The 23,754-nt window shown below is 40.7% G+C and overlaps 1 protein-coding gene and 1 pseudogene across 6 annotated transcripts in view; one reads left to right on the top strand and one right to left on the bottom strand.

Annotated features, from left to right (window-relative positions):
• CREBBP (CREB binding lysine acetyltransferase) overlaps positions 1 to 23,754 on the top strand; it is a 158,396-nt gene that overhangs the window by 36,913 nt on the left and 97,729 nt on the right. The window lies entirely within an intron of this gene.
• LOC308254467 (tubulin alpha-1C chain-like) lies at positions 279 to 13,925 on the bottom strand (annotated as a pseudogene). Its single transcript has 5 exons — positions 13,836 to 13,925; positions 2,388 to 2,675; positions 1,894 to 2,344; positions 1,223 to 1,673; positions 279 to 320 (listed from the first exon to the last, which is right to left on the bottom strand). The product of its transcript is annotated as a tubulin alpha-1C chain-like (transcript).

Raw genomic sequence — 23,754 nt, 5'->3', positions numbered from 1 at the left:
GTGGTCAGAAAACAAAGAGCTTGCTTTTGCTTGGAGCTCTCCCTAACAGGTAAATGTGTGTGTGTTTTAAGGTTTTGATTTAGATCCAGACACTCTGGACCCAGTCAACCAACACTTTGGTCAGATAGGATAAAGCAGTAGTTCTCAGATTTGAGTGTCCAGAAGAATCACTGCAGGCTTGTTAACTCAGAATTCTGGGCCCCTCCTCAGAGTTGCTGATTCAGCATATTTGGGCTATGGCCTGAGAATTTGTATTTCTTGCCAGATACCAGGTGACCCTAGTTGTGCTGGTCATAAACCATGCTCTGTAAACCTGTATGCTGACAGAATGGATTAGCCAGAATATAGTCAGTAAAGAATTAGTAGAGCCACGTCAGTTATTAAAAGAATGAATGACTCATCTACTTTCTCTATTTTGGAATGATAATTGGAAATTTTTAATATTTAATAACAAAGAGACATCGTGTACATTTGTCTAATGCTTTTCTCTTTTTCATTAATATCTTATCTGATTCTTAAACTAATGCAAAGAAAACAAGGGGATGTCATATTAAAAAAATCTTAATTTGGACTTTTAAAAAGGTCACAGTGGAAATAAATGGGTTTGTCTATAGAATGAAAAGACTGAAAGCTTTGAATTACTACGGTGTGCTATGAGATTTATATAGCTCCTGTAGGCACAGGTTTTTGGTAGAAATACTAAGCAGTCTTGTACCAGCTCATTACTATGACATTAATGGAAGGTGATCATAGTTGTCCTTTAGAATATGTGATTCATGGTGCACCTAACATCACATGATAATTATCCATGAATTTGTTTCATTTTAAAAAAAATTTTAGTTAGTGAAATTATATGAGATATAATGAGATAATATATAACTGGGTGTTGTCAGTAGTAGTAATAGTAGCAGTAGTAGCAGCAGAGCCTGCCTTCCCCAGATGCAGTACAGGTAAGTGCTTAAAAACAGAGCTTGGGCTCTGGAGTAAGTTGCCTTGGTTCAAATCCAGACTCCACTAATTCTTATCCCTGGGAAAATTACATAACCATTCTAGGTCTTGGGTGTTTTTTTTCTCTCTTTTCAATGAGGATGATAGTAGTGCCAATGAGAATTGTGTAGATTAAAAGGGGATGATAATAATACTTTTCTCATAGAATTGTGTTGATTAAATGAAATTGTGTATATAAAGTTGGGTTGTTTTTTTTTTTAAGTAAAAACAATACTTTCATTAACAAGTTTGGGACACAGTGAACAAGTTCCTTAAAATCCTTCTCAAGGGCAGCCATGTCCTCAAGAGTCTCTCCTTCCTCCATGACCTTACCCACATACCAGTGAACAAAGGCACACTTGGCCTTTATCAGGATGAACTGGTGGTCTAGGTGAGCCCAGGCCTCAGCAACAGCTGTGGTGTTACTCAGCATGCACACAGCTCACTGTACTCTAGCTAGGTCTCCACCAGGTACCACAGTGGGAGGCTGGTAATTAAAGCCAACATTGAAGCCAGTGGGTACTAGTCCACAAACTGAATGGTATGCTTGATCTTGATGGTGGAAATGGTAGTATTGACATCTTTGGGAACCACATCACCATAGGTAGCAAGCTATGTATTTACCGTGGCGAGGGTCACATTTCACCATCTGGTTGGCCGGCTCAAAACACACATTGGTGCCCTGGCTGATTTGGCTCAGTGGATAGAGCATCAGCCTCCAGACTGAAGGGTCCTGGGTTAGATTCTGGTCAAGAGCACATGCCCGGGTTGCGGGCTCGATCCCCAGTAGGGGGCGTGCAGGAGACAGCCGATCAGTGTGTCTCATCCTTGATGTTTCTCTCTCTCCCTCTCCCTTCCTCTCTGAAATCAATAAAAATATATTAAAATACACACACACACACACACGTGATCTCTGCTACAGTAAGCTGTCCCTGGTAGGCTTTCTCAGCTGAGATGACAGGAATATTGTGGCCACAGAGAAATGGATGTGAGGATAGCATATCAGGTTAGTCTGGAATTTAGTCAGAGTAATATTCAGGGCTTTGTCAAACCTGAGGGAAGCAGTGATGGAGGACAAAATCTGCCTAATAAGGCAGTTAAGATTAGTATAGTTTGGGTGATCAGTATTGAGGTTTTTATGACAAATATTGTAGGTGGCTTCGTTGTCAACCATGAAGGTATAATCAGAGTGCTCCAGGGTGATGTGGGTAGTGAGGATGGTAGGGCTGTGGAAACTGGAGAGGATGGGGAGATGAAGAACTCCGGAATGACCTTCTTGCCATAATCAACAGAGAGCTGTTCCATCAGTAGGGAGGTGAATCCAGAACCAGTTCCCTCACTAAAACTGGTGATCCTTCTGGACACTCAAATCTGAGAACTACTGCTTTATCCTATCTGACCAGGAAACACTGAAGACCTGTGCACTGATAAGCCAGTTTCCAAATTTAATCCAAGACAAGGTCAGTGATCTCCTTGCCAATGGTGTAGTGTCCACGGTTATAGTTACTGGCAGCATCTTCCTTGTCTTGAGCTGCTCAGAGTGGAAGAACTGGCAGTATGTATTAGTGCGAACTTTATCAATGGCCATGGATGGGTTCCAGTTCTACAAATACTGCCTTGGGAACATGCTTGCTAGTGCCTATCTCACTAAAGAAGGTGTTAAAGGAGTCATATCCTCCCCTAATGGTCTAGTCCAGGGGTGGGCAAACTTTTTGACTCGAGGGCCACAATGGGTTCTTAAACTGGACCGGAGGGCCGGAACAAAAGCATGGATGGAGTGTTTGTGTGAACTAATATAAATTCAAAGTAAAGGAGCGGAGGGGAGAGCAAGAGAACCCTCCGCTCTTTCGGCTCCGCAGGCCAGATAGAACAGCCGAACGGGCCGGATCTGGCCCGCGGGCCGTAGTTTGCCCACGGCTGGGACTCTAGTCACTTAACATCTGGCCATCAGACTGGATGCTGTATTCCAGGCATTACTGATTTGAACACCAGCCTGGCCAACTTAGATGGAGATTCACTCACAAATATCTTGAGACTTGTAGGGCTCCATTGGTCTGGAGTTGGCGAGGGGACGGAGGCAAGGATCTCCCACTAACAGACTACTGAGTCTGAGGGAGAAATCTGTAAAGTTCTTAGCATAGTGTCTGGGTTTACCGAAAAACTTTTAGAGAAGTTTGGTTAGTTGGCTAGGTGCTTTCTTACATAAAGGATTTGAGAAAACAATAAAATATTTGGAGTGATGAGACTGCTTTCTAATGTTTTCAGTTAATATTTTGTAATAAAAATATTTTATGCTTATTGTACAAAATTTGCAAGTCTACAGAATTATTGCCCATAATTCTATCATCTAGTTCAGTGTTAACTTTTCAATGTTTTCTCTACCAGTCTTTTATGTATAATTATCTCTGTAAAGTCAAAATTGGAGTCATGTTTCTTTTTCTCTAGTTCTTTATAACTGATTATTTTCTGTAGCAAACTGAATGAATGTTTTGCATAATAGCAACATTGAATACTTTGATTTAATAAGCTCCTGGTGACTACTTTGAAGAGTATTACTTGTAAGAAAAACCAATCAACCTGTTCCTTTCCAACTAAAGGTTAATAATTAGGATCTGGAGTTAAAGACCTACATGTATTACTTTAAAAATATTTTGTTGTTTTAATCTTATTACTGGAGATATACATTACATAGAGATGCACAGATCTTAAATGTTACAGTTTGATGCATTTATCAAACTCATGCCCCTATAACCCACAACCCTATCAAGATATACATTATTCTGGAAAGTTCCTTTAAATTTCTCTCTTTTTCTGTCCCTCCTACCCCCACTGCCATAATCAGTGCTGACTTCTTTCACCATGGATGAGTTTTACCCATTCTCAAACTTTATATAAATGGAATCATACAGTATGTACTTTTTTTTGTGCAAGGCTGCTTTTGCTTACAGCATGTTTTTGAGTTTCATCCATGTTGTTGCTTGAATCAGTAATTTTTTTGGTGTTTTATAAATCCTCACCTGAGGATATATTTTTATTGATTTGAGAGAAAGAGAGAGAATTGATTGGTTGCCTCCTGTATGTGCCCCTACCAGGGTTTGAACCCACAACCTTGGTATGTGCCCTGACCAGGAATCAAACCCGTAACCTTTTGGTGTACAGGACGATGCTCCAACCTGGCCACCTGGCCAGGGCACATAGCAGGACATTAGTTCTTTTTATTGCTAAATAGTATTTCATCGTGTGAATTTACCATGATTTATTTATCCAATCTCCTATTCATGGACATTGTAGTGGTTTCCAGTTTGGCCTATTAGAATAAAGTTTCTGTGAACATTTTGTTACAAGTCTTTGTGTGGATATATAAATTTTCATTTCTCTTGGATAAATAACTAGGAGTGGAATTGACTAGATGAGAGAGGTCTGTTTTTGGACTCTAGTCTGGAAATTAGTAAGCTGTGTAGCCCATGGACCAGATCTGACTTGTTGACTATTTATTATAGCCCATAACCTAAGAATGGTTTTCTTTTTTTTATTGATTTTTAGAAAGGGAGGAATAAAGAGAGACATAGATTTGTTATTCCACTTACTAATGTATTCATTGGTTGATTCTTGTGTGCCCCCTGACTGGGGATTGAACCAGTAACCTTGGCATATCGGGACGATGCTCCAACCAACTGAGCTATTTGGCCAGGGCAGTTTTTATAGTTTTAAAGGGTTGATTTAAAAAAAAAAAAAATAGAAGAATGAGGAATGGAAAACATAGGTTGTCTGCTAAGACTAAAATATTTACTAACTGGCCTTTTGTAGAAAAAAAGTTTATCCCCCCTCTTCTAGTTTATTCCATTGATCTATTTGGCCATTTCTTTAGCTTCATTATAATAAGCATTAAAATAGGGTGCTTAGCCCTGACCTGTTTGGCTCAGTGGATAGAGCGTCGGCCTGCGGACTGAAGGGTCCCAGGTTCGATTCCGGTCAAGGGCATGTACCTGGGTTGCGGGCGCATCCCCAGTGGGAGGTGTGCAGGAGGCAGCTGATTGATGTTTCTCTCTCATCGATGTTTCTAACTATCTATCCTCTCCCTTTCCTCTCTGTAAGAAATCAATAAAATATATTTTTTTAAAAAAATAGGGTGCTTAGTTTCTCATTTTCATTTCTGTTTAATTTCTGGATTTTGTATCATTGTTTGACTTGTTTTTATCTGATAAGAAGAAATATAATTTATTTTTCTGTATTAACATTATATCCTATAACCTTACTAAACTCACTTAGTTCTGTTAGTTATTTAGTAAATATCTTAGAATTTTCTAGGTCACATTGTCTTTGTTTTTTGTTTTTTATTGATTTTAGGGGGGGGAGACACATTGATGTGAGAGAGAGGCATTGATTAGTTGCCTCCTGTATGTGCCCCTACAGGGGACTGAACCTGCAGCATTTAGTTCAAAATATTTTTGTATGTGATGGTATCTACAAATATAAAAGCCTAAGTGATTGAATGACCGAACAACCTGTCGACCAGTCGCTATGATGTGCACTGACCACCAGGGGGCTGACGCTCAATGCAAGAGCTACCCCCTGGTGGTTAGTGCACTCCTACAACCAACCTTCCTTGTCCCCTCCCCCTGGCCAACCTCCCACAGCCCCAATTGGCCCAGCCAGGCCAAGGGACCCCACCGGTGCATGAATTCGTGCACTGGGCCTCTAGTAACATATAACAGGGTATGTGCCCTGAGGGAAATAGAACCTGCCACCTTTTGGTGTATGCCAGTGGTTGGTAAACTGCGGCTCACGAGCCGCCGCAGTTTGCCACTCGGTTGACTAATGAGTTTGCTGACCACTGGTGTATGCGATAATGCTCCAACCAACTGAGCCACCCGTCCAGGGCAGGTCATGTCCTCTTTGAATAGAGACAGTTTTACTTCTTCCTTTCTAATCTGCATGCCTTTTCTTTTTCTGGCTTTACTGCTCTTGCCTGAGACCTCCAGTACAATATTTAATAAAAGTAGTGTGAGCATGCATTCCTTATCTTATTCTTGATCTGTGGAAGAAATCATTCAGTTGTTTATTATTAAGTATGGTGTTAGTTGTAGGATTTTAAAGACATACATCATCAGATTGATTAAGGTCCCTACTGTTCCTAGTTTACTGAATCTTTTGATTATAAATGATTGCTGAATTTTGTCAAATAGTTTTTCTGCATCTATTGAGATGATCTTAGGGATTTTCTTTACTCTTTAATGTGAAGGGCATCTTTCTGAATGTTGAATCAATCTTACATCTCTGGGTTAACCTCCCTTGATTGTAATGGATTACCCTTTTTATGTATTACTGGATTTGATTTATTAAAATATTGTTCATGACGTATTCATCTGTATTCATGAGGGATTTGGGTCTATATTTTCTTTTTTTGCAATGTCATTTAGTTTTGGAATCAAGAATATACTGGCTTCATAAAATTATTTTGGAATTATTCCTTCTTCCCTTCTTTTTGAAAGAGTTTGTCTAATATGCCTTAAATGTTTGATAAAATTCACTAGTGAAACCCCCCCCCGGGTCTGGAATTTTCCTTGTGGGGAGGTTTTAATTATGATTCAATTTGTTTAATACGTATAGGCAATTTAAATAATTTCATTTTTATGTTAACTTTGGTAATTTATGTTTTTCAAGAAATTAATCTATTTCTTCTAAGTTCTTGAATTTATCTGGCATAAAGATGTTCATAATACAGTAGACCCCTAATTTATTTTTTATGCCTGTAGAATCTAATGTAGTATCCCCTCTTTTAGTCTGATTTGTGTTTATCTCTCGTTTTTCCCTGATCAACGTAGGTAGGGCTTTGTCAACTTTATTGATATTTTCAAACAACCGTCCATTGATTTGCCAATTTTTTCTTGTGTTCTATATCATCTATTCTGTTTTTTATTTTCTTTTATTTACTTTGTGTTTTCTTCACTCTTTCTAGCTTCTTGGGGATAGCCTTAGATCATTGATTTTAGACTTTCCCAGTGTTAACATTTGAGCAATCAGTTTCATCCTAAATATTGCTCTATACTTCATCCCATAAATTTTGATATGTTTTGATTTTATTACTAAGTTCAAAATGTTTTTATATGTTATGATTTGATTCATGTTTTTATGTAGAAGTGTGTTGCTTAATTTTCAGATATCTGGGAATTTTGCAAATATTATTTTATTTTAGATTTCTAATTTCATTGTGATCAGAGAACATATTCTGTATGATTTTTGTCCTTTGAAATTTATTGAAACTTGTTTTATGGCCCAGCACATTGTCTATCTTGATGAATGTTCTACCTATTCTCAAAAAGAATGTGCATTCTACAGTTGTAGGGTGTAGCGTTTTTGTAAATGTCTAAGTTGGTTGGTTGTGTTCAAATCAGTTATGTCCATACTTTTTTTGGTCTCATTTATCAGTTACTGAGAGATGAGTATTAAAATATCCAACTATAATTATAGATTTGTCGATTTTCCCTTTAATCAGGATGAAATCTGACTACTTATTTCATGTGTTTTGAAGCCCTTAGATTAGGTGAATATACATTTTGGATTATTAAGTCTTCCTAATGAATTGAGCCTTTTTTCATTTTAAAAGTTCCTTTTTATTTCTGTTAATATTCTTTGTCTTAAAATCTACTTTGACTCATTAACCTCACCACTTCTACTTTTTTATGATTAATATTTGCAAGTACAGCTTTTTTACCCTCTTATCTGTGTTTAAAATGTCTCTCTGGTAAAGAGCATTTAGTTGGAACTTGGTACAATCTTAGTCTTTTTTTTCTATTTCTCAATTACAGTTTACATTCAAAATTTGTATTCGCTTCAGGTATGTTGCATAGTGATTAGACAGTCATGTTCTTTACCAAGTGATCCCCTGATATAATCTTAGTCTTTTAATTTATTTACATTGAATGTTGATATAGTTGGATTTAGATCTCCCATCTCGCTATTTGTTTTCTGTTTGCCCCTTCTGTGTTTTGTTTCTTTCCTGACCTTCTATTGAAGGCTAATTCTAACATCTCTGTTATCTCAGTTTGTTTCATTTGCGGTTGTTTGTTTAAGTATATAATTCCCGGTTATGGGTCACATTTTTCTGCCTTTTGCCACATTCAGTAATTTTTGACTGTGTAGTGAACATTGTGGATATGTTGTTGAATATGAAATTTGTTTGTCTCCCTGTACAGAGTTTTGGGTTTTATATTTTAACAGGCATTTGACTCACAGATCAGTTTGAACTTTTCAAGTCTTGTTTTTAAACTTTCTTAAGGCAGGTCTTGAGTAGCCTTTTTCTTAGACATGGCCTTTTGGGGTCTTAGTTGAATTCCTGGGATGTCAGGAAGATCTTGAACCTTTGACTGGTCTATGTCTCCAGCACTGTGCCCCCCTCTGAAATCTGTTTAGTGCACAATTCCTTAATAGTAGGTGACCACAGGTTCCTTTAAGCCTATTCTCAAACTCTTCCCTGGGCTTGATCTCTGTTGCCTGTGGTTTCTTAATTGGGAAACTTGCCTGATCTGAACAAATAGAATTTCCAGGAGGAGGGGGAGGGGAGTCTGAAGCTCAGATCCTGACCCTCAGGCCAGCCCGCACGTTGGCAGGCAAGCCAGCTTCAGAGATGGGCTGAAGGGACAGGCCCCCTTGCATGTCAGGTGACAGACCAAATTAGGAGGAAATTTGGAAACATTGTATACACCTAAACTTTAAGGTCACCCCATAGGTGCAAGTTTCATGCTCAGAAATAAAATATTTTAGGTAGGGTCACAGGTGGGAGATGGCTGCCCAGTATTTACAACCCAGGGTCTATCTGAAGTTTCTGCTGTTTGTAGTCTGTGCTTTTCCATCAGTACAAACATTTTAGGAACCATTTTGTAACCCATCATTAACCTGTCTCTCAGACTTTAGCATAGATTAGGGCAGTGGTTCCTAAACTTCAACAACTCACCTGGTGGTCTTGTTAAGATGCAAATTCTGATTTAGGAGGTCTTGGGGGTGGGGCGATGTGTGGGCTTTTCTGACTAGCTCTGTGAGTAGCTAGTGCTGTGGTTTTGGGGCAGCGGTCGCCAACTGGTGGTCCGTAGACTACTGGTGGTCCGGGAGGTCGGAATGGTTGGCGTCTGCTGGTTTAAGGAAACCTTTGGAGCATTGGTTGCCAACCGGTGGTCCATGGACCACTGGTGGTCCGTGAGGTCCGAAAGGGTGGTGACTGCTGCTCTGGGGGCTCTGGGAGATCTGTCTGTCTTGTTGGTGTGAGCTTACATGAGGGTATATAATGGTTATTGGATATGTCACACTTTAAAAGTCATCTCTCTTACTTCCTTCATTGTTGAGTGTATAAAGTTGGGAAGTGCTAAACTTAACATTCTTTATGTAAATAGGTCCAAAGCATGACTTCAAGGATCGACTTCTACAAAACGTTCCTGCAGTATATTGGAAAGATTTACATTTACTGTAAACAGTAATTTGCTGTCCATCTGTCACCCAAGTTAAAACATTTAGGGTTTTTATGTTGATTCCCATGAAGTAATTTTAGCATTTTCACAATTAAATAATGACTATAATATAAAATTTCAGTATGATCCTATAACAAACAACGATAACTGTATTTACTCTTTCTGAGTTGTAGTAAGCGTAGAGCAGGCAACGAGTGGCATTTCTCTGGTGCCCATTGTATTGGCCACTGTGCTAAGTGCTTTGCAACATGATTTCACTTCATCTCATCTTTTTTTTTTTTTTAAATAAATCTTTATTCAGATTATTACAATTATTTCTCCTTTTTCCCCCCATAGCTCCCCTCCACCCATTTCCCACCCCACCTTCTGCCCTTACCTCCCCCCCACTGTCCTCATCCATAGGTGTATGATTTTTGTCCATTCTCTTCATGAACCCCCCATACCCCTTTCCCCCTGAGAATTATCAGTCCACTCCCTTTCTATGCCCCTGATTCTATTATATTCACCAGATTATTCTGTTCCTCAGGTTTTTAATTCACTTGATTTTTAGGTTCCCTTGTTGATAGATATGTATTTGTTCATAATTTTTCTCTTTACTTTTTTCTTCTTCCTCTTCTTTAAGAATACCTTTCAGCATTTCATATAATACTGGTTTGGTGGTGATGAACTCCTTCAGCTTTTTCTTATCTGTGAAGCTCTTTATCTGCCCTTCAATTCTGAATGATAGCTTTGCTGGGTAGAGTAATCTTGGTTGTAGGTTCTTGCTATTCATCACATTGAAAATTTCTTGCCACTCCCGTCTGGCCTGCATAGTTTCTGTTGAGAAGTCAGCTGACAGTCGTATGGGTGCTCCCTTGTAGGTAATTAACTGTTTTTCTCTTGCTGCTTTTAATATTCTCTCTTTGTCTTTTGCTCTTGGCATTTTAATTATGATGTGTCTTGGTGTGGTCCTCTTTGGATTCCTTTTGTTTGGGGTTCTGTGGGCTTCCTGGACTTGTAAGTCTATTTCTTTCACCAGGTGGGGGAAGTTTTCGGTCATTATTTCTTCAAATAGGTTTTCAGTATCTTGCTCTCTCTCTTCTTCTGGCACCCCCATAATTCTGATGTTGGTACGCTTGAAGTTGTCCCAGAGTCTTCTTACATTATCTTCAACTTTTTGGATTTTTTTTTTTTTTTGCTTTTTGCTTTTTCGGTTGAGTGTTTTTTGCTTCTTTGTATTTCAATTCTTTGACTTGATTCTTGTGTTCCTCTATTCTGTTTCTGGGTCTCTGTATAATATTTTTTTATTTCAGTCAGTGTATGTTTAATTTCTAGTTGGTCCTTTTTCATATCTTCGAGGGTCTCGTTATATTTATCAGCCTTTTCTAGGATATTCTTAAAAAGTCTTATAACCGTGGTTTTGAATTCTATATCCAGTCGTTTGTTTTCCTCCATTTCTTTCGTTTGTGATCTGATTCTTTGACCCCGCATTTTCACTGATTCCCTGAGTTGGTAAGGTAGATATTTGTGCTAGGTTTCCAATATGGCCCAGTGGGTCTGCTTCCCCAGTTAACCTGAGGTGGACACTCTTGGTGCACCCCTTTGTGGACTGTGTGTACAGCCTTGTTGTAATTAAATCTTTATTGTTGTTGGTATCACTGGGAAGAATTGACCTCCGGGCCAGTTGGCTGCAAGGATCAGCTGTGTCTATGCTGGGAGAAGTTCGGTGCTGGAGACAGCCTTATAGGATTAGACTTGCCAAATTGCAATAGCCTCTGTGCTCAGCTTGGATGGGGTGGAGTCTCAGTCTTGGCTTCCTGTCAGCCTTGCCCTTGTGCGCATGTGCGCTTTCAGTCCTCCGCCTTCCCCAGCTCGAGTCTCCGCCTGAGAGTCCAGACTCCCCCCACAAGAGCGTGGGTCCCCAGGGGCTCGCCTGGAACTGGGGTTCACTGCAGTCAGAACTGGGGCTCTGCAGTCAGAATCCTCTGACTCCCTTCCACTAGGGAAAGCCTGTGGCAACTTCCGCAGCCTTTGTGCGCACTGGCACGCGCACGCGCGCTTTCAGTCCTCTGCCTTCCCCGGCTCCCGAGTCTCCGCCCGAGAGTCCAGACTCCCCCCACAAGAGCGTGGGTCCCCAGGGGCTCGCCTGGAACTGGGGTTCACTGCAGTCAGAACTTGAGCTCAGTGCAGTCAGAATCCTCTGACTCCCTTCCACTAGGGAAAGCCTGTGGCAACTTCCGCAGCCTTTGTGCGCACTGGCCCGCGCACGCCTTCAGACCTAACTGGGATTCAGTGCGGTCGGAGGCTTCCTTCCCCCTTCTGCCAGAGAAAGTCAGCCAGGCTCTCAGCCGCCCTTCCTCTCTGCGCGCACAAAGCCCCTTTGCCGTACCTCCAATTCTCTGTGAGCTTTTCTCTTTGCTTCTAGTTGTAGAATTTTCACTCAGCCAGCTTTCCTGTGGTTCTGGATGGTGTCCATTCTGTCTTTTAGTTGTAGTTTTGAAATTGTTGTGCGAGGCAGCAGTTTAGGTGTTTACCTATGCCGCCATCTTGGTTTCTCCGGGAGGATCATCTCATCTTTAATAATCTTGTGAGGTAGGTGTCATATCTGTTTTTCACATGGAATAAAATAATAAGAACCACTTTCCTGCCTCCCAGGAAATTAACCAAGATGACACCTGTTAGAAAGTGGCAGGCTCTAAGTTACAACCCATTCGTGTCTGACTTCATAGTCTGTATTTTTTCTACTGCACCATTTTGTTTGTAATATAACAAAGCTTCAAAATATGGTGAGGAAGTACATAAACCTAATTTTATGTGTATGGATAAGTTTTACCCCATCAACAAAATTTATAGAACAGATAGATAACTTGGATAGTGAGTCTAATATCCCAGTAGTATTTTTTTTGTCATATAAAAAGATTTACTACTTACACCTTTCTAGAAACATACCCATGTATAGTGTGGAACCATCTCTGTAGACTGATTGGGCTGGGGCTCTCAATTTAAATAGTAATTCAGTCAAGCAGGTTTGCAGGACCCATAAGGAAGTCCACTCTTGCCCTAGCTAGTTTTCTCAGTGTTTAGAGCATGGACCTGAGGACTGAAAAACATATCCTGGGATGAGGACTAACAACAACAACAAAAAGTCCTCTGGCTAGTGAAAATGTGTGTTTACCTCACATGCAGGAAGCCAGCATAAGTATAACTTCTTTAAATGTGAATACACACACGCACACACACACACACACACACACACATACATATATATATATACATACATATATATACACACATACATATATATATAATTGATTTCAGAGAGAAAGAAAGAGGAGGGGAGAGAGAAACATCCTATATAATAAAAGCCTAATATGCAAATCTACCGAACGGCAGAATGACTGTTTGCTATGATGTGCACTGACCACCAGGGGGCAGATGCTCAATGCAGGAACTGCCCCCAGCCTGCAGGCCCCAGGCCAGCCAAGGTGGGTGCCAGCAGGGCCTCCCCGATCACCCCGCAGAAGGAGGTGACCGGTGGTGGGAGGTGGGGCCGGCAAGCAGGCGCCCCCAAGCAGGCGGCGCCAGGCCAGCCAAGGCGGGGGCCCCCCAGTCACCCCGCCAGTCGCCCCACAGATCAGCCCTGATTGCTGGCCAAGCCTAGGGTCCCTACCCATGCATGAATTTCATGCACCGGGCCTCTAGTCAATGATGAGAGTGAATCACTGAAAACTGCCTCCAGTATGCCCTACATTGGGGATGGAGCCCACAATGTGGGCATGTGTCAGCTTCAAATATCTTCTTAGTAAATTGTTGGGATGCGTGCCTGTCTTTTTTCAGTATTGTAGAAAATCTTTCATCTTATTTTAAATACATTTTTATTTCAGAAAGAAAGGGAGAAGGGAGAGAGAGATAAAAACATCAATGATGAGAGAGAATCATTGATCGGCTGCCTCTTGCACGCCCCCCCCCCCCCCCATGGGGATGGAGCCTGCAACATGGGCATGTGCACTTGACTGGACCCTTCAGTCCACAGGCTGGCACCCTATCCATTGAGCCAAACCAGCTACGGCAAAATCTTTCACTTTAGAGACTCCTGTCCTATGGTAGAAGTTTTCTATGCTCTATTTTTGGAAAGAGATCTCAAAGCCACTTCAAGATTGCACAGAGCTTTGTGGTTTTCAAAGTGTTTTCCTATGTGCTATTCCGTTTCAGTCAGACACAGGAAGTCCAAGTAGCCCTGTGTGCAGGCTTTCAGGGGCATATGATCTCAGTGGTGAGCAGCCGTTCTGATAGGGAGTGGGGGTGGGATGGGGGCACTGGAGCATAGAGATAAGGGATAGACCAACGGGAGGGTACAGAGCATGTTTTCTCCCTTGAAAATCTTGCGTGTTTTGCTTGGATATTTACTGTCAAATAGGAGGTGCTGGGCGGCTTGGCAGTTGTACTCTCATAGTTATCAGGGTGTGGCTGCATGTAGGTGTGCTGCTGCTGCTGCATGTAGGTTCATTAAAGAAAGGTGTGCAGTGGTGGGAGTGGCCAGAAGACTGGAGGCTGTGACTCTCAGATCAAATCTGTCAGGATCTGATTGGAGAGATCGTAGAAGCTTTCATTCTTGTCTGTTGATGTTGTGAGTGATGCTCTTCTGAGACGGTGCTTACTTTTTATGAGTGATCAGCAGCATTAATAACCAGCTTATTTTGCGCTCTCCAGCCCCGATGTTCATTTTAATTAATACCTTAGAGCTATCAATTAACTCCCAGCCAGATGTCTGGCCAGCAAGTCCTATTGTTGCAGATATTTGAGTAGAGATAGACTTTAAAACTGCAAGAATAGGCCAACATAGCTCCGTGGTTAGAATATTGGCCTGTGCACTGAAGGATCTCGGGTTTGATTCCCAGTCAAGGGCACACACCTGGGTTGCAGGTTTGCTCCCTGCTCCCAGTTGATGAGTGTGCTAGACTCGGAAACTGGTTGCATATTGATGTTTCGTTCTCTCCCTTCCCTCTCTCCCCTCCTCTCTGAAGAGCAATGGAAAAAATATCCTCAGGTGAGGATTAACAACAAAAACAACAACAACAAAAACTGCAAGAGTAACTTCCCTGGGCCTAGTGAATATTCAGGCCCCTTCCTGAGGTGTCACAGTGTGTTCTCATTCATGGAGAGGATGCAGAACTGGCTACCACGGTGAATATTACTGTTAGTGTTTAACCTGCTTTTCAGGGCCCAGTTGAGGTTTGACCTCTTGAGCCATTTTTTTGTCCTCTGGGCCAGGACCCCTGTCTCCCTTTTCAGACTACATTTAGCAGTTGGTATCAGTGCCACCTGCTGACAGCGCACATCTCGTTTCTTTGTAGCATGTGTCTCTTAACGTTGAACTTGGGAGGATGTGGTCCTGCATGCAATGCACCTCCACCACCCCTTAGTATCTCCCTCCTGTAAGATACTTAATAAATATTATCCTCATGGTTGATAGTGTACATATTTTCACAGCCTTTCCCACTTCTACTATCCCTTAGATGAGAACATCATTGCTAAGAGCTGAGAGAAAGCTAGCTCGCAGGTAGGCTTTAGTGAGAGTTGGGCAAATGTGAGAGCTGCTGTAGCGTCTCCTTGCTGGGAAAGGTCTGTCCTTGCATAGGTACTTTCCAATTATAAATGCACCTCCTTATCTGGAAGCTAAACACATGGTAACCCTCATTATCCGATCTCTTGCCTCTTGCCTTTTGCTCTCTAAAGCTTGGTACCAGATAGATTCAGGTGAAATGGTATCCCTCACTGCCTGAGAGTACAGGGAGTCTTTATTGTATCAAGAGTCAGCCATGCAATTTCCAAGTCTATAAACATAAGCTGTTGGAGAAACATACACCTTTTTGTAACCCAATTGGCAGTTGACTATATTTGCTTCATGTTTCCCTCCTTTCGGCCTACTCTGCAAATAGTGGTAGATGTCTGAGTGGCTGAGTCTCGTTCATTTTTTTTTTTTTTTCCTGATCACATATATAATGCATTAGAGCAAAAATGTGACAACTTATAGCCATGTTATAACCAGGGTGAATTAGATTTACCACCCAGGAGTAATCTCTAACACTCATAATCAGTTTGATCTACCTAGTTTTATTCACTGACAGCTTAAATTAGTATTTTAAATACAGCTGTGCAGCCAGTGGGTCATCTTGTCATTAAAGACAGTCAGAATGTTTGAATAAAGAATGACTTTAAAAAATAACTTTTCCTCCTTATGATAAAATAATGCATTGTGTAGAGAATTTAAATAATGTAGAAAATATTTTAAAAATTAAAATCACCATAGAGTGATAACTCATTAAATATGTTGGTGGTGGTTCTTCCTTGTGTTGTGTGTGTGTGTGTGTGTGTGTGTGTGTGTGTGTGTGTGTGAGAGAGAGAGAGAGAGAGAGAGAGAGAGAGAGAGAGAGAGAGAGAGAGATTGAGTTGAGAGAGATTATACCTTTTGTATCCTTTTTAAAAAAATGTATAAGGAACATTTTTCCCTTATTAGTAATGAATGACTTTCATAGTAAAAGAACTGTTTCAATATCACCACCACTGCCTTACATCGATGTCATACTTTCCTTTTCCAGGTGCTTACAGCTTGATCTTTAGGAATGATCTGCAGAATATATAGAGAGTCGAGGTAGCTTTGGGTGTTCACAAAGTCTTATCTATGTTCCATCTTCTCACCAGTAGGGATAACCAATACTGCACCAAGTATATTTGGTAGGACTTTACACAACTCAGTTTTTGGTTAGAAATAGAGTTCATGTGTTCAAAACACTGATATGTCTTTGGGTATGTTTTATAGTTTGTGATTTATGGCATTTAATAAGGTGGGTGGGATCTTGATTCCTTTTCATCCTCTTGAGGCCCAAGAGATCGGCTAGTAGGAGGCCACAGGCCTACCATGTACCAGTTTTCCTGCTCCTTTGTAGAGGAGAAAAACAATTCTCTGAAATGTCAACTTTCTTCTTTCAATTTCCCTAGAAATAATTGTGGACTCTCTTCAAGCCTTTTTTTAAATTATTTTTTTTTAAATTTATTGATTAAGGTATTACATATGTGTCCTTATCCCCCCATTGCCTCCCACGTCCCACGCATGCCCCCCCCCCCCATTGTCTGTGTCCATTGGTTAGGCTTATAAGCATGCATACAAGTCCTTTGGTTGATCTCTCTCCCTTTACCCCCACCCTCCCTTACCTTCCCTCTGAGGTTTGATGGCCTGATCGATGCTTCTCTGTCTCTGGATTTGTTTTTGTTCATCACTTTATGTTGTTCATTATATTCCATAAATGAGTGAGATCATCAGGTTGAGAACTGCTAGCAGGGCCGCCTAAGACCATCGGAAAACACATATTTACATTAAGATTCATAACAGTAGCAAAATTACAGTTATGAAGTAGCAACGAAAATAATTTTATGTTTGGGGATCACCATAACATGAGGAACTGTATTAAAGGGTCGCGGCATTAGAAAGGTTGAGAACCACTGATCTAAGTACTTCATGTTTTACAGCTGAGGAGAACTAAGACTTAGAAAAGGCAAGAGATTTGTCCCAGCCACACATCTGATTAGCAGCAGAACTAGGATTATAAACATTTTCCCTACTGACTTTGGTCCTGTGCTTTTGCTTGTGGATTAATGCAGACTGTACCCTGGGGACTTGGTGTGTCTAACTGTTGTGACTGCTGAAGTTTGCCAACAGTGTTAGGGAACCAGTTTTGTTGCTGGAAGTTTCTAGAGCAATTGGGTGAATACAAATGAAGCCCAGCAGTGCTCCCCTGTCCTGTCACCCTCCCTTTAGGAGTTTCCATCCTATTTTCTAAGTCATATTCTGGTCACATATCATTTAAGTGAAATTCCATGAGAGTTGCTAAGTATTTTTACCCATCTCCCAGTTGTGATTTATCAGGCTAAGGTAAATGTTCAGACTTCGGGGCTGTGTATTTTCCTGAACTCTTTCAGAGTTGGCATCATTGTAAGAGTTGAGTTCAGTGAGAGATGGTGTGCTCATGTGCCTGGGATCTTCAGCCTAGTTCTCTTATTCCAGGTGACTCTGGTGCCAGGCAATGTCTTTGGCATTGCAGTCTGTTCGTATTTCTACTTATTCTTTATTTGCCAAGTTGAGATACTGGAAAGATTCCAAGAGCAAGCGGGTGATAGCAGACAACTGAATACAGCCATGTGTCTTTCCATGAAAACTGCTTTTCTTGGCTTTTTCCCAACAATGGTAGGTTGCCAAGAGAAAATACTTTTGGCTTTATGAATGATATGGCCATACTCTGGGTTAGTTCTGGTTCTTTATGTCATTGAAAAGAATGAATACTTCTGGCTCTTTATTTGGCAAATTTTGCTCTTGGTGTACTAAATTGTGTTGTTTTTACACACCTTATATGAATTTGTGGTTTTATATGTATACCAATGTGTGAAAAAAGATGCTAAAAACTTCAAGTTAATAAGCTTGTTGAGTTAGGTTGAAGCCACATCTCAAATGGAACATTTGTTGCTATGTCATGTGGGAGTTATATCAATTTCTTTTTGTGGGACTGTCCTTTCTTGTTTGATTCCTCTATGGTTTTTATTTAAATTTCAACCCAGGAAGATTAGGCTAGGGTATTTTGATTATATATTGTTATTGCTTATAGTATATTTTGTTTAAAATGAACATTTGAGTGTTTTTAAAGCTGAAAAACAATGTAGAATGAAATAGTTGAAAATGTTTTATGATCTAGAAAATAATTGTCTGTTAAAAGTATTTCTACAACTAGTAAGTGCACAAGATTGTTTTGTTATAAATTCATTTCATGTTCCTCTGAATATGTCTTATAATCAAATGCCATTAATTCCAGATGGCCTCTCCCTCTGATCCTACCTGTTTGAACCACTCCCCACCATCACATGGCCTCTGGAAATGTTCATTTAATTTTATTATTACCCTATGCATTTTTTGTTGTTGTTAATCCTTACCAGAGTTAATTTTTTTCATTGATTTTTAGAGTGGAAGGGAGGGGTTGGGGTTTGGAGGGAGGGAGAGAAGGAGGGAATGAGGGAGGGAGGGGGAGAGGAAGAGGGGGAGAGGGAGAGAGACAGACAGACAGACAGACAGACAGACAGACACATCGATGTGAGAGTGACACATCAATTGGTTTGCCTCCTGCATCCAACCTAACTGGGACTGGGGATTGAACCTGCAACCCAGATATGTGCCCTTGATCAGGAATTAAATTTGCGACCCTTTGGTCCACAGGCTGATGCTCTAAAAGTGAGTCACACTGGCCAGGGCTACCCTTAATCATGCTTTTGAAAGAAATTATATTTAGTGTAAAGTGATTCTTCCCAAAGCCAACATACTAGCTAACTCCTACAGCACTTACTGTATGTCAGTTAACTCTTCTTGGTGCTTTACATAGGTGAAGTTTAATCTTCACACAACCCTCAGAAGAAGTGCTATTATCTCCAATTTACAGGTGATAAAATGAAGGCATTGAGGGGTTAAAGTAAATTGCCCCAAAGTCACACATTTAGCAAGTGGCAGAGCTACCCTCGGACCAGGTGAATATCCCTAGAGTATACACATTTAAACACAGCACTTATTGTCTCTCTGGATGAAATCTTATTGTGTCCGTGTTCCAGCAAAACTTTTTTTTTTTCCTTTTTCCAAAACAGGCATTAATATCCGATCTTTGTGGACTGAGCCTATCTCTGTCCAGTGATATCAAGTGCCATGGGTGTGCAAGTATGGATTTGTCTGGAGGAATCACAGATCTGCTTCAAGCCTCGTGGCAGGGGTCAAGGACTCTGGACTGGGGAAGGGAGAGCTTCATAGCGAGTTTTCCAACTGATTTTGCTAGGTTCCTAAGCTTTCTGGACCACCCTTTCCTCATCCATGAAGTGATACGGATTTTTTGTTATTGTTTTCATACTTTTTATTGATTAATTGATTGATTCATTTTAGAAAGAGGGGTCAGGGGAGACAGACCAGACCTGTTCCTCCCATCCATGCATTCATTGGTTGATTCTTGTATGTGCTCTGACCAGAAATCAAACTCACAACCCTGGTGTATCAGGAACCTGCAGCCTTGTTGTATCAGGACAACACTCTAATAACCAACTGAGCTACCCGGCCAGGGCCTGAGAAGTGATATGTTTTAACCAGATACTCTTTGAGTCTCTTCCAGCTGAAAATTCTGTCCTCTCCAATTGTCTCTACTAAGCTTATTGCTGAAGGTCATATTTTATTTGCTTTCTGTATGTTTTTTGACCAGCATCCCACCCCACACATAGCACTTCCTTTGATCACTCTGCTGTGTGGTGTGGTTTTAAGTGTCTATCAAGGTGTGAGGAAAACTGAAGAATTCAGCTTAAAAAACACACAAAACAATGTGTTTAGTGGTCTCATTGAAACCACATCAAGCTCAACATTTCTTGCCTGTTAAAACATTTCTGAAGGCTCGGCCGACTCTTAAGTAAAACCGTAAAGTGGAAGCATGTTTCTGACTGGCCTCCTCCGGTCCTATTCATCCTCTCTTTATCATTCTGTTCCAGATATTCTCCTCTGGTCACACAATGTGTCTGCATCAGGCTTTTAGTTCATAAAAGGATCTGATCCTTCTCGTGAGTGTGCATTTCAAGAGACGTTTGGAGATAATATTGGGAAGAGTTCATTTATGAGGGTAGTTGTTTAATTGAGTGGTTCATGTCTTTGGATGGGAAACTGTCTACTGGAAAAGGCCTGTTTGTGGCAGGGATGTGTGAAATCTGGGGAGAGCTTGTAAGAGGTGGGCAGGGGGTGTGTGTCTTTCTCCAGGGGCAGGTGTTCTTAATCTTTAGGAGATCTTAGGACCCCCTTTAAAAATGGAATAATGGACCTTATCTCTCAAAAGTGCACATCACACAAAATTTGTATAGGTGTGACCATCTAGCCTGCCCTCCTGCACACACAAATACACATATATCGTAGACTTCCCAGACAGTGCCTGGCCCACACCTCATCCTAGGGATGTCTGGGTTGCTGATAATGGGAAAGGAGCTACTCCCTATGGTGGCCCTAACTGCGAAGAAAGCATTTCTCTGTCCCCTTTTGCTACAAAGGAACAATAAAATGCATCTATTGGCTTGTTTCTATTGTAGAAACCTACTCTGGCAGACGTTGAGAAGATAGAAAGGTGACTGTTATTTCTGACTTTCCTAGTCAGGAGAAATTTCCATTTTGATATGTTCTATACCCTTTCAGTTTGGTCTAAACTCTTCAATATCTGTGTTATAGTCAGTAGCACAGGTACATTGTAAATGATTCAAGCAATTTTCCATTCATGTTTGCAAGTTGACAGTTATATTTTTCTAAGCTTACTACCTTGATTGATGAGGTGAGTTAGGTGAGTAGTAGAGGTAGTCTCTGGGTTAGTGGTGAGAATCTTCCTATTCTTTGGAAGCTCAGAGCTTGTTTTCTTATTTTTATAGCTGTCATATCATGACACATGTAGAAAATGAAAATATTTGTCCCACACACTGAGGTCAGCAGAGGAGACTGTTTGCAGTCAGAGGTGACCACTGAGGCTGATGAATCAGTATTTTAGTACACCAGTTGGGAAGCTCTGGGTTGGGGTTTGGCTAGGACCTTGTACCAAAGCCAAGGATTTGCTGGCCCAATGGATATAGATAGCACAGAGGACCTCCCATATATGCTGTCAATGGGACACAAAGCTATCATCATCCTGTAAAACCAACTCCAAGGACATATTATGTTCAGCCTTTTAGCATTGGTAGTTCACTTGCATGCTTGTCCACTCCATGACTGTTCATTCCAACTAGTAGCTAAAATCCTTATGGCAGATGCTGAGAAAGGAGACTGTTACTCCTGACTTTTCTATTTCCCCTCCAACTAATAGTGACTCTGATTTGTGCCTGCCTTAGAACTGGCCCCAAGTTCTTTGATTGTCTCTGTTCTCGCGGCCAATGTAGGGGTTTTTGTTCCCAGGTACTGCCTGATACATGGTCTCTTAGAGTATTCATTTGTTTGGTTTCTTCTCCAAATACTAATTAAGCACTCATTATGTGTTGGAGCCCAAGGACACAGAGATGTATGTTCCAGGAAGGCAAGTTTTATCCTTGTTTTGTGTCCAAGACAGATTCAGGATGGATTGTTATAAGTGTTGTTATGGCAGATAATGCCATAGAGTCATGTAGTTTTTTTATACTTTCCATAGCATATCTGTAGTACATGCCTTTACCAAAGTAGAAAGAGAAGCATTTTCTATCCCTTTTCTGTGGATAGCTGTCATTCACCTACTTGCCAGACAACTCAGACTTCAGCAGTTTTTGATTGATGGACCAAGTATTGCTAGAATTTGCTCCAGGTATTATCTTTGCTTCGGTAATAAAGGCTAATGTAGGCCTTGTTTAGTTTTTTTTCCAACTAATAAAGAGGTTTTCTCATCAGATTGCATACTTGAGTCCCCATCCTTCGGGGAGAAGGCAGGTAGGCCTCTAGATCTGGCACTAGTATTTTTCTCTTCTTCTTCTTACCTAGTTTTTTCTTTCTTTGTATACAGGGACTAGTATAGCTCAGTTGGTTGGAGCGTCATCCTGTACACCAAGGGGTGATGGGTTTGATTCCCAGTTAGGGCTCATATTCGGGTTGCAGGTTGGATCCCCTGATGGGGCTCATGCAGGAGGCGGCTGGTCAGTGTTTCTCATGCTTTACCTTCCTCTCTCTTAAAAAAAAAAAAAAAAAGTCTTTATTCTCTTTTTGAAATGATTGATTGATATACTTGGTTACAAGAATGCTTTCTCATGGGAAAACATGGTAGACCTATAAGACATTTTTAAATTCAGATTTCATTATAGGAGAGCTTACCTTTTTAGGTACTTAATATAGTTAACTTTTCCTGTTTTCTCAGATTTAACTTGAATTAATGCTTAAAGGGGCTCTGGAAAAAATAGAATAAAAGGAAATTTTAACATGTATGGCTTGCTGCTGAATAAGACAATGTAAATATTTCATACGTTTTAATTTGTTCGTATTTTATATAAATTTTACCATCAGCTTAACAGTTGCTTATTTCTGCTGTTCTGCTTTATGAATTTTATTGAAAAGATTACATGGTGGTTGCCCTAACTGGTTTGGCTCAGTGGATAGAGCATCTGCCTGCGGACTCAAGGGTCCCAGGTTCGATTCCGGTCAAGGGCATGTACCTTGGTTGCGGGCACATCCCCAGTAGGGGGTGTGCAGGAGGCAGCTGATCGATGTTTCTCTCTCATCGATGTTTCTAACTCTATCCCTCTTCCTTCTTCTCTGTTAAAAAAAAAAAATTAATAAAATATATATATATATATATATATATATATATATATATATATATATATATATGAACTTTGTTAGGACCAACCTCTTTAAAAAAAAAAAGATTACATGGTGGTTCTCAAGCAGCTTTACCCAAATCCTGATAAACTTCAGTTGAAAATAAAGCCAAATTTACTGAATTGTTATCAAATAACTGTCAGAAAATTAGAGTAAATATTTTTATGTCTTTATTTGACTATTTTGTTATGAGTATTGATGTTAAAAATATGTGTGTTAGCCTAGACTTGGGAATGTTCAATCTGATCAAAGGACAATAGATGAAGAACAGGAATTCAGAAATCTAGAAGTCTCTAAAAGCTAGTGGCTTTTACCCACTCTGCAGGCTAGGACTAGAGAATACCCTCGGATTCTACCAGGCTCTGCCAGGAAATGGTTTGGGACCCGGGGTCCAGGGTGGGGACCTTACTTAGGAGCTGGGCAGCCGTGGTGGTCTGTTGGAGGACTGACCTTTGGTCCTTCTCCCTGTTAGCTCTAACTGGTTACAGAGAGGCTGGGATTGACCCTGGACTGAGAGACCTGAGCCCTGACCTTAGAGTCTGACATCCTGCAGGTAGCCTTGACTTGCTTTGGTTCGTCTGTAGAATATATTTGTTGTAGGCTGGGGAGGGGAAATTTTTCAATTTTTTAAATGTATAGTTAGTCCCTATTAGCTGGACGTTCGTTACCTGCCATCAGGATCAAGACCACATTGAAATAGTTTTCTTCACTATTGGATGGCCAAAAAGAAAAAGTGAAAAATATTCCTGATGAAATGTATCAGAGTGTTCCCAAACCCCCTGAAACACTTCAGTACAGACCGAAAGTGCTTTGCCCCAGAAGCTGACCAGGCAAGTTATATTCAAGGGACCAGACAGACCACACACCCACCCCATTTTCAACCTGGCAAGGTGATCATATGAATGTTGTAAAACTGTTTACAATGTTTTAGAAACAGGTTTTTTGCAACATGTT

Source organism: Plecotus auritus, assembly GCF_963455305.1.
Source record: "Plecotus auritus genome assembly, chromosome: 7".
Lineage (NCBI taxonomy): Eukaryota > Metazoa > Chordata > Mammalia > Chiroptera > Vespertilionidae > Plecotus > Plecotus auritus.
The sequence above is the reverse complement of the archived record's forward strand: the minus strand, read 5'-3'. Positions and strand labels throughout refer to the sequence as shown.